This window comes from Dermacentor variabilis, chromosome 8 (genome assembly GCF_050947875.1).
Source record: "Dermacentor variabilis isolate Ectoservices chromosome 8, ASM5094787v1, whole genome shotgun sequence".
Lineage (NCBI taxonomy): Eukaryota > Metazoa > Arthropoda > Arachnida > Ixodida > Ixodidae > Dermacentor > Dermacentor variabilis.
The window spans coordinates 123,037,034-123,049,539 of NC_134575.1; the positions used below are offsets into that span (position 1 = coordinate 123,037,034).

Sequence of the window (12,506 nt, forward strand, 5' to 3'; positions counted from 1 at the left end):
TTACTCATTTTGCTGAAACACTTCACACTTGAATCAATGCACGGGCATGGCCACTGCTAGTGGGAACACTGGAGCATCGCTCCGTGGAGCACCACCACCAGCACCTCGCGAAGTCTTGGCCGACGATTCATCATAGCAAACAACTTGCTGAGCTTTTCATCAATTGCTTTCATTGTGAATGCACCGCAAGAGTTCATGAGGGGCCGATGGTGTGGCTCTCTGTGAAGCGATGCCACAACTCCTGTGTTTCCACTAGCAGTGGCCATGCCTGTACATTCTACCTAAAATTCTAATTTTCAGCACAGGGCCAATCAGAAGCACATCATGGTGTATGCAACATGTTCTAAATATTTTCATCAATGCTTTTATTTTTCATAAAATATCCTGGCATTCAAAATTGTGCACACAGCACCAGAAGGGAATGTGTGCTTCTTTATTGACGAGGTTTGTGAAATTCAAACATAGGTACTTTCCCACACACACACAAAAAAAGAAAGTTTTGCACTATAAAAAATATTGAACTGAGAGACGCTAGAGTGCAGCCCTTTTATGTGCTGCCGCTTTAGTCAAATGAAATAGAAAAGTTTTCAAGCTATTTTCAAAACTTAATGCTATCCTCAATGCTTATCACATAGATACAGTACTAGATGCGTAACAGTGCAGATAAATAATTACATAACTATCAGCTATTTGAGATGCTTTCTGTTTTACTGACTCACTTCGAGCACAAACATTTCTACACCATAGTATTTGCTTGTGTTACCCATTGTGACCACGTTTCCCCCTCCTCCCCCATTAAAATTTGTGTCTTTTACCACAGCCTATGTACGAGTAACACATGCAACACAAGCGAACATGCAATTACCAAAACAGTAGAAATGATGATTGTCTGGCATTAATAGTGGAATGGCAAGGTAACCCTTCTCTTGGACAAGCACATCATCCTCAATGAAAAGTCTGTAGCAACACAAACCTAGGAACGCGAGGTCACCCCTTTGCACTGGTGGTACAAAAGTAATACAGCCCCTCCCCCTCCTTTTTTTTTAATGAATACAATGCCACATGGTTCCCAAGATAACAAGGAACACGCTTGAGCAATGAAGTGCTGAAATGAGACCAGATTCCTTTTATCAAGCACGCTTCATTATTAAAGGTGTATTGTGACCTTACGCTGGTATTGCATTATCCGAGACATTTACTACATACATAATAACCACAACAAACAGCAACACAGAATAACTATCTCTGCTGGTTCAGCATTTACACTTGCTCATTTTATCGCTCGAGTTGTTTTTATGTGTCACTCCTAGCAAGAGACATCAATACCAACAAACATTTACATAGATGAATAAATAACACTGAAGAATATAATGGTGCACACTCTGCAAATAAGGTAAACCAGGTAGGTTGTCTAGCAATGCAAGAGCCACCTCAACAAAGAACAAGCAACACAGTCCATCAATGCATTCCACAGTCATGTCTATTGTCGAGAATACAACTAAGAATGCACCAAAGTAAACCATTGCTTTTACTACACAAAATAATAGCAAACAACAGGCATTGCACAGCATAAAATAAATTGGGTATGGTATCCGTCTAGTACTACATACAATATTTTAATGGGCCACTATGCTGAAAGTGCTCATATACTCCTATGTTTATTTTATCAAAAACAGGTACATATTCCATGGTATAAACACAGTAACCAAAGCATAGGTAATGCTTGGAGAAAAGAACAAAAGAACATGTGCCATGAAATGATAACTGATTTTAGTGTTTAGGAACTCTCCAATTCTAGGCTGGCACAAAGGCGATTCTGGAGAATTCTTTAGAAATAGAAAATGGGAACTGGCCCACACTGTAACCACTTGTACAATGGCATTGTGCAAAGTGCATTCATCATCACATAGCAGTCAAAATACGACTTTATACAAATATAACTGTAGAAACATGGCCCACTGGCAAAAGCACGATTTCTGGTACTGTACTCGGAAAAATGGAGGAATCAAGTAGGCACGTGGATCATAACACTGTTGAATGCCTCATAAAAAGTGCATTCAATGGCAAAAATAAATGAACTTCCAAGTGCTATGACTCATCTTCTCTGGAGAACCCAACAGAGCGAAATGCAAAATGTAGGGGTATTAGCAGAGAGAAGAGTTGGGTTATTAACAAACAATTGCAAAGAAAGTTATTTCTATATACACACAAGCAACAAGAAAACAATGATAATGACCCCTAAGCCCAACAATCTATATGTTGCTCGAAAACAGACAATCGACTGATAATGAATACAGATCATTCAATTAAATTAAGCAGGCAATAAAAAATCTCAGTGCCCTTCCACTCTGTGGAGGATGACCAGCAAAGCTGTGTATGTGGGCCCTTTAATGGCAAATTGCACCTCCACCGCGGGTCAGCCCAGTATTGCACTATTTTTGGAATCGGCCCACATATGGGGAGTGCTTAACGCCTGCTTCACCTCTGCCGTAGGTTGGACCAGTATTGCACTATCTTTGGAATCGGCCCCCGTATGGGGAGTGCTTAACGCCTGCTTCACCTCTGTCACAGGTCGGGCCAGTACTGCACTATCTTCGGGATAGGCCCATGTATGGGGAGTGCTTAACGCTTGCTTCACCTCCGCGGCGGGTCGGCCTGGCATTGCACTATCTTTGGGATCGGCCCCCGTATGGGGAGTGCTGAATGCCTGCTTCACCTCTGCCGCGGGTCGGCCCACAATTGCACATCTTTGGAATCGGCCCCCGTATGGGCAGTGCTTAACGCCTGCTTCACCTTCGCCGCGGGTCGGCCCAGAATTGCACTATCTCCAGGATTGGCCCATGTATGGGGAGTTTTTTGCTTACCACGCCAACGACACGCAAATTTCCTAGGAAGGTAGAGGCATACAGCTTCACTGTAATATGTGAATAAATAATAATTGAATTCTGGGGTTTTATGTGCCAAAACCACGATTAAATTATGAAGCATGCCATAGTAGGGGACTGCGGATTAATTTTAGCCATCTGGGTATCTCTAAACGGCAACTCAGGCGATTCTTCAATGTCCACTTACATTAATAAAATTTTGAACATAAGTCCTCTTTTTCACTCTGATTACCTGTGCCAAATGATATGACTGCAATTAATTTAGTTTTCCTGAAAATGAACATTAAAGATCTCTTGCGTGTTCCCGACTCATGCCAAAGAATTTATGACATTTTACTGGCCATCGTGTTTTTGCGATGTCATAGGCTACACCGTGACCTCGCCGGGAAACAACAAAGCTGGCTTTGTTTTCAACAAGACGACACGCAACAATAATCGTTTTTACAGATGTGATAACTGGTGCTTCTTTTCATCTTGCCACAGCACAACGCAATGAGCTTGGGCCATGTCAACTGCCTCACACATCAGTGGCAGGCTAAAAGCAAACAGCAATTCTTCAGCGCTCATATCGTCGCTTAAATTGTAGTTGAAATCGCTCTGTTTAGTTCGAAAGAGCTGGAAAAAGCCCCTAGTGTCGTCAGAATACCTAGTTGGTTCCACTTTTGTGGCGTGAGCACCACGTCTACTGCTTGTTTATCATTATGGTAGTGCGGGATCTGAAGTCATCGGCTCATTGTAGATGTCAAATGAAACAACTACCTATTTTGGTTTCGGTACTACGTTTATCGGTTATTTATGCTTACTGACGAGTTTCTAATCCAAGTGAACCACCATGCTGGTAACAGGATTATTAATGTCATTTGAAAATTAAAATTTTTTTAATATGGTTGAAAAAATGCCGGAGCTGCCCTTATATGTGCACCCAATGCATTGAACGCAGGCATTATCACATTTCACTCTCATCGAAATGTGGCTGCCACGGCCAAGTTTTCATCCCACGACCTCGTTATTAGCAGGGCGATGTCATAGCTGCTAAGCCACCATGAAGAGGTTTGCGAGATCAATAGAAAAGACATCTTCTCATGCCCCAAGCAAAACTATGGAAGAAACCAGTCTAAAAAACCAAACCAACCTAAAAAAAGCCATCACACATTCTTCAAATGCTACATAGTGTGGACGAGAATACAGCATTGTACGTCCACAAGTGATAAACAAATAGGTAGAGAAAGTGGAAAACATTGTTGCCAGGAATGGACATCTTATGCAGTCCACATTGAACAACTAAATGAACAGCCTTTTTCAAAAATAAGAGCCGTTATGTTATTGATGACAGCTGAATACGAAATGCCTAGTCGGCTTCCTGTTGGGTTTGTTAAAGCATCGAGGAGTACTGATCACAGTATTCCTGCACTGGGAATTCCTCAAAGACAAAGAGCACTTGTGCTCCTATTGGCTTCATTTCTTAAGGCTGAGCATACAATATCTAAAGAAATTTTGCACAATATGATAAATATGATTCAACTAGCTAATACAATCTTATCACACAATCTACAGCAAGGAAGGGAGGATTGGATACCATGATAGTACAAATCTATGAATCTGCTGTTCTTCAGCTTGAGAGTATCTGAATTCATTTAATTATATATGACAGGATTACAGTACCCTGGTGCTGATGAACAGGAGAATCATTACAAAACCTGCAGAAGAAGTGACAAAGAAGAGATGCTGACTTTCCGCCAAAAGCAGTGCAAAGAATGAACACCCTGAGTAAGCCTTCTAAGTGACAAACTGATTAAATTCCAGGGGTAAATAATGAATGGAAAAAATATTATGGGTATTATCCAGAATAAAGTCTGGAATAAGCATTGCTATGAACAAAGTGCCTTCACAGTGTTGAACAAGAGGACATTCATTCTAGTTGATCTTTACTTATTAATTCGGATTCACTAGGTTGCATCTTATGGCATGATGCAACCTGACACAGATTAATTTGGGTTTCAAGAGGGGAAAAGAAGACAAGTACATAGTCAAGCTGAAGCAATAAATTAGTGCTTCAAGGTGTCTTATTTAGAAGATCCACTACTGACAAAATGATGACAAAACAACAAAAAGATTGCTGGTTGTCTCATTTTCAAATTATTGTGTGCAGCACATGAGTGATTGTCGCAGAGAAAAGATGCCAACAAAATGATGAATTACGTAATATGGCTGCACTTATAAAACCTGTCTTGACAACCTGGAAATATTGTTTAATTTCAAAAGGGTAAGGCACCCACATACTGGTCATAACTCAACATTACTGAAAGCATTACGAACTAATGATATGCAGTTAGCTTTTCTAATACACACATAAACGTCTCTAATAGGGCCCCTCACCAGGCTCAATAGAATGTCATGGTTGTATACCCGAAGTTGTGAAGTGCCAGAAGGACAACGTTTTGCTGCAAAAATTTTTCAAATTGGTCATTATTAGGGGAAGATAGAAGGAACTGAAATGTCAAGTTACTGTGTTGCCAGGAGGCATGCTTTACTGCCAGCATAGACACCCCACTTGAATCGACTAATGTCCACAAGTGACATTCGTTCCCTGATTTCTCCAATAATAAAGACGATCGACTGCATCACCAGTATCTTAGAAGCTCAGCCTACTGTTATTTTTCTTCTTACACTTTCACAGCATGATACACCTCCTGTTTAATGCATGCTGCATTCCCCGCTTTACCAGCCACAAGGTTTAATTGATGTTGCAGACAATGCATCCTACATAGAGGCGTTTATGTTTGCGACTGATTTTCCAGTAGGAAGCAGGATTCTCTTGAGGTTTGCTGAATAATTGTCATCGCGTGACCTATGTATTCCTCTTGCTCATTAGCAATGCCAAAACCTCGTGAGGGGCTTTTAAATTCACAAGAATGTTGATTTAGCAGCAGTAAATTTGGAGGAGACCAAGAATTCCCAATAATTGGTCATACATTCAGAACTTATCATGGCTATTTTAACTGCAATCACGACTGTTCTCAAGGCATAGTCGATGGAGGATTGCTATTAAATTTGTTGAGCTTTCCCATGCAGGCATAGCGCATAAATATGGTCACCGTAATGCAAGCAGTGTCACTACAACAAATATTTGTTAGACTGCAGTGAAATAAAAGTTACTCGGCAGTTCAAAATATGCCAAAAACAAAAATTGTGGCCCCTTTGCAATGCACAAGAACCTCATGCAGCCTACTGCGCATGTGCTATGTAGATTCTATATTCAGACTACATTTGTTCCAAAAAGTACACCAACACCACTGCTGCCAACTCTGCCGCATCATGGTGCTGTGTTTTCATGTGCCCTCAAGTTATCGGCCTGTACAAAGGACCTGGAGTGAATGATGCAGTGATATCGTCGCTTTCCTGTCTGGAAGCACGAGTGTCTCTCGAGGTGACTGCTCTTCACAAAAGTCTGAGGGCATTAGGGGCACCAAAATGGCTTCTCGCCTGTGTGAACCCTGATGTGTGTTTTCGGACCTAATAGTTTTCCAGTTTCAATGTCGCAGAAGCCACAGCGGTCAAGGCGTCTATGCTGCGACTTAGTTTCGGTAGTCGTTGGAGAGGATGGATGCCTTGATCCTGCATATTGAAAGCCAAATTGCAATTATGGAATGCCAAAAGCAGAACACACAGGTGCTAGTGCTAACAATGAGCATTTTGATAGTCCAGTATATTGAGGGGGATAAAAAAAAATCAAATAAAGCGCAGCTGTCGGATTTTCTCAATATTCACATATTTGATTGCCCAATGACCAGTATTCTAAAATCCGAACATACTTTAACAAACAAAAATTTTTAACTGTAAGATTTATTGATGATGATGAATTTGGCAATTTGTGGTGCAAAGGCCCAGTGTGGCCAAAGAACACCAGGCTACAGTTAGCGAGTTGACAATGGAGTAATGAGTTACAATAATGGGTTGAGACATTGCTGTAGAGGGGCCCAAAAAACAGCCACTTAATGTCCATAAAATGTATATGTGGTTAAAATTATGGAAATAACCAATGAAGTGTACTACTATAAACACAAAATACACATTAAGAAGGGATGATAGAACAAACTACAATATGTCACTGGCGAAAATTTTGAAGCACTACTACTGCATTTCTAGAGCCCTGGAAATGCAAGGGCCTATAATATTATTTGGGGTTTTACGTGCCAAAACCACTTTCTGATTATGAGGCACGCCATAGTGGAGGACTCCGGAAATTTTGACCACCTGGGGTTCTTTAACGTGCGCCTAAATCTAAGCACACGGGTGTTTTCGCATTTTGCCCCCATCGAAATGCGGCCACCGTGGCCGGGATTCGATCCCGCGACCTCGTGCTCAGCAGCCCAACACCATAGCCACTGAGCAACCACGGCGGGTTGCAAGGGCCTGGAAGCATATGCATTACAAAGCAATCCTATCGCAGCAGTAACCTCTTGCATGAGGATGCCTTATGGATATCTAGTGCTTATCACTTGCAATAGAATAAAAGCAATTAAAAAGTTTATAGAATTGATTTGCTATCGAAAGCGGCTCTTGTCCAAGGAACATTGCTAGATGGCGAGGAATATGCTCTCTGTAAGCTGAAGGGAAGTACTTTTTATGTGGAAGCCCTGCTCCCTGGCATTCTAGCTAAACATGAAGGACGGTGAACTGCTCACCCCATTTGCCACAGGTTGAAGGCTCACCGCCAGTCGGCAGACAATCGTGGATGCCGTATGTGTGCTCTATTCTAAGTCAACAGAACAAGACATCAACGTGCCATGTTTTTGTTGTGGAGGTACAAATGCCTAACTGCGGTTTCATTTCAGCATCCGACAAGCGTTGCCAATGGTTTTTCAGTTTTTTACATAAGAAAGGCTTAATACCTTCAGCGGCCAGAGCTGCGGTAGGATTACCAGCTTCTGATGCAACTGATGTAGTCGTTTTGTTAGCAAGCACATTACCCTCTTTTTCTATGCACAGGAACCCAGCATACTATCACATGTCGATGAGATGAATAAATAGTGCACAATAATGAATAAAGCTTAATAAAAACAGGAGTCTTGTGCTTTTTTTTTTAATACAGTAAAGCTTTTACAACACTTGAGCAAGTTGAATATTTATTGCCTTTTGTAGTTTGAGTTTCTTGATGTGTATTTACTGCAGACAGTACTGCATAGGTTTCTGCTGTAAGATACTTGTCTGAGGGTGCATAACGCGAAACTCAGAGAAAAAGGGGCCGAGAACTGCGTAAGATTCACCAGCATATGAATAACACATCCATGTAAAATTTGGAGCAAGAATACTTCGAAGTTATAAAAGGTGCATTTGAATGTGTGTATGCGGAGCATGTTTCCTGGCCTCAATAAACAATGCGTCACATTCTACCCGCCGCCACTGCCATGGAGGTAGCAGATTTGCTGGCCGCATTATGCAGGCGATGTTGAAGCAATGGGACACCCATTTCATTACTTAGCTTTCTAGCACACTGTGAGAAAGGCTCTCTTGCTGCAAGTCAATTACGAAACAGTGTGGCAGATATGGTATTGCGTACAGTCATGTAACAGAGGTGTTAAAAGTTCAAATGCACTTTTGGAAAATAAATAAAACTGGAGTATGCCTTAGTAAATTAAGAGACCATTCATTCAATTCCATGTAGAGCATTGTACAGGACTGGTTTTCAAAGCACCTGTGGCCAATTGGATGCCTAAATGGTGAATCGGATCCAGCATCTTCAATGTGGCTGATGCAGGGGAGTGATACACCATGGCTTATGACGCTGTAATATAAACATGGTCGCACTAGGCTTTTGTAAAAGTGCAATAAACATTTTCTGTCACTGCCCCATGTTGTAGGCGACAGTATTTTGAGAATGTTGATTGTTTCTAGGCATATAACTTTGAGATACCTAATGTGGGCAAGGAAGGATAGTTTAGTGTCAATTATCATGCCTAAAAACTAGTGCTCCGTGTTTAGAGGTAAGCACTGTCCATGGAGTTTGATAGTGGGCTCTGGCAAGAGGCCTCTCTTTCTTGGTAAAGGGGACACACGAGCTTTTCTGGGGATTTCACTTAAACCCAATTTCATCAGCCCATTTGGACACTGTTTAGGCAAAGCTGAACATGTTGTTCGCAGACTACGAGGTTACAGGACTTAAATCCAATTTGCACGTCATCGACATATGCAGAATAAAACATACTCTGCGGAATTGATGAATGCAACGAGTTCATTTTTGTAATATTAAGGGTACAACTAATCACGCCACCCTGTGGCACCCTCGTTTCCTGTATAAAGAACCTGGACAAATCATTACCAATTCGAACGCAGAATGTCCGCTTTGTTGAGTAGCTTTCAATAGTGTTTAAAATGTTCTTTCGTATACCCATACCTGACAGATCCCACAGATTTTTGTAGCGACATGTGGTGTCTTACGCTTTTTCCAGGTCAAGAAAAACTGACAAAAAGTACTCATTATGCAAAATAGAGGTGAGGCGTGCAGACAGGACACAAGAGTAGAGAAGTAATAATAATAATATTTGGTGTTTTACGTGCCAAAACCACTTTCTGATTATGAGGCACACCGTAGTGGAGGACTCCGGAAATTTTGACCACCTGGGGTTCTTTAACATGCACCTAAATCTAAGCACACGGGTGTTTTCGCATTTCGCCCCCATCGAAATGCGGCCGCCGTGGCCGGGATTCGATCCCGTGACCTCGTGTTCAGCAGCCCAACACCATAGCCACTGAGCAACCACGGCGGGTGAGTAGAGAAGTAGACAACACGTGTTGTCTACTTCTCTACTCTTGTGTCCTGTCTGCACGCCTCACTTCTATTTTGCATAATGAATCCTTACCAACTAGCTCAGCTTTCTGTCGTTCAAAAAGTACTGTTTGTGCGCAAATTTGTCAGAAATTAAAGCCTTGACACATACGCGGGGGTCTGTTTAGGCAGCCCTTCCATGAAATCAGATTGATGTGGGTCGAGCGACTTTTTGGATTTGAGAAAGTACAACAGACGGCGATTAATAATCTTTTCAAACAGCTTACATAGGCGGCTGGTCAATGCTATTGGGCAGTAACTTGATACTGAGGGTGGGTTTTTACCCTGTGTCAAAACTGGGACAATCATAGCTTCCTTCCATCTACCTGGAAGGTGTCCAGCAGCCCAAATTGTGTTAAAATGTGCAAGCATCATCATTTGCGTGTCAGTGTCAGCGCCATTTTGAGAAAAGCTCTTAGGGTAAGAAGGGCACTGAAATGGCCATTGCCTGTATGGAGGAGTAGGTTGTCCTTGAGATTAGACGTTGGCCCGAAGCTCTGCCGGCACAAATAGCATTTAAATTAATGCTCGCCCGAGTGGGCCCTGATGCGTTTTCACACAGAACAGTTCTCCAGTTTCACAGTCAGAAAAATCACAGCAGTGGAGGTGTCCTTGCTGCGACTTCACATCTTCGGCAGATGTTGGAGAGGACGAATACATTGACCCTGCACAATGAAAGCGAAACTGCATTTATGAAATGCCAAGGTCAGAAGACAGATGTTAGTGCTAATATTGAGCTCTTTGTTCATCAAATATTTCTTGAGGGTGATCTTAGAAAAGACAAAAATCACAGCTAGTCAACCTTTCTCAGTTGCACAACAATTATATATGTGATAGCTTAATCAACAGGTTGATAAAATTCGAACATACTTTCTTAAAAAATAAAGTGTTACAGTTGAACTTATTGAAGTGAGAGGAGGAGTATTGTGCTTGCATGTGCTTTCACTTTAATGAAATAAAATTGCAAGCTTTTATGCCAAGTTGCCATGGCGGAGAAGTTTTCATATTTTTGATAATAATCATATAAAAGCAATACACTCATATACTATGGTGCAGTGAGAATACTTATGCCCCCATGACCTATTTAACATATTTTCTTTCTGAAGGTTAACTTTGTACATGGATACCTGTGCACCACACTTGCATGTGTTACACATTGTGGCCGTGTTGATGTTCTCCTTTGGTTTGTATCTTTTACTACAGCCTATTCACCAGTAACAATTGCAATATAAGGGATGTTGCCACTATTTAAACAGTAGAAGCGTGGTATATCTGCTGCTCCCATTGGAATGCCAGAACAACCACTCTCCTGGACAAGCATAACCTCCTACATCACATGGTTGTTCACAATGCAAACACATGGATGGAAGCAGCGAAGGAAGTTTTGGAACAGCTCTGGGAGCAGCAAATTTAGCACTTTGGAGCAGGTTTGGAACATGAATTGTCAATTTTGGAGGATCTTGGTAAATGTAAATTTGAGTGAAATACAGGCATAAGAAGAAAAGGTGTTCCTTGTTTCCCTTTGCAGAAACACTATTAGGTTACGGCAGATCAGTTCTGTAGAAGCCCGCAAGGCGAGCAAAATTCATGACAGGGAAAAATTGTCCTCCACCCGACTGTAACATGAAGCTAGAAAGGAAACCCATACAGGTGTCTAAGAAACCACCATTAACTTGCATACAGCATCTTGCTACTAAATGTGGCCAAGAAAAAAATAACTGAGGGCTCTCCGTGAACAGCACCCATTCTATGTTGATAGGTTAGTGTTAATGATAGACAAGTTCTTTTATTTTCTTGTGAACAAGCAAGTGATATTCATTAAAATAGAACTAATATTTATTACCTTACTTATTCAATAAGGTGCCAATGTAAAGGTTGTGGAATGCGTCGAGAAATGACCAATAACAGCGTATATAGCAATCTAGGTCTTGCGTGATCCTTTTTCCGAAAAGTAAAGCGATATTTTTTTTAAAAATCCACATGACTACGCATCCCCACGTCAATAATATAAGTGTCTCAGACGTAAACGTCGTCATCAGTGCATTGTGTGTATACGAATGTGCAAACCTGGGCTACAGTCTTGCAATGGCTCGGGAAAGCGAACCGTTACAAGACCATGCTATTTCGCTTTTGATAGGGACCGATGTGCGCCAGAAACTGCGGGTGCGGCTCTAGCGCGGCGAGAAATAAGTATGGCCTCTCGTTCCTGGTGCCCCTATTTGACAAGTGTGAAATGGCAACCAATGTTTCGTTCGCCGAACAATAGTTTATTAAAATTTTCGAACTATCTCCACAAGTCGTGTCGTGAACATCATTGCCACAAATGCACTTTTGGAGGCTTACGGTTTTGGCGCATGTTTAATTGTGACCACAATTTGGCCACTAAAGTTGACTAAATATGAAACTTTACATACTTGGCTTGCTTCCTGCGGCGGTAAGAGCCAGATTTTGCGTTGTGTGGCCGGGCAGAAAATACCAAAGCCCCATTGCAAATTTGAGTGGCGATTGTGGTTGCCATTGAATATCTACAACCAAGAAGTTTCATGAAAGCAGGATGGTCATTTGTTGGCGTGCCGTACTATCAACCCAGTCACCGGATTAAATAGCTTTAATTCCTCCTATGCATGCCCACTTATCGATGCAGATGTACCAATAGGGCGCAAAATCGAGTGCTAAAATGTATAATGAATATGCTGAGCAGACTGTACGACCTTAATAATTCAGAGCGGCGTTTCCTCCCAACTGCCCCATGAAATGAGTGCCAGTTCAAGTGAACTTTAGCTGGTGCGCTAACG

General features: G+C 41.7%; 1 protein-coding gene across 3 annotated transcripts in view; it reads right to left on the reverse strand.

Annotated features, from left to right (window-relative positions):
- LOC142590567 (uncharacterized) overlaps nucleotides 1-12,506 on the reverse strand; it is a 48,829-nt gene that overhangs the window by 18,158 nt on the left and 18,165 nt on the right. The gene's annotated exons all lie outside the window — the stretch shown is intronic.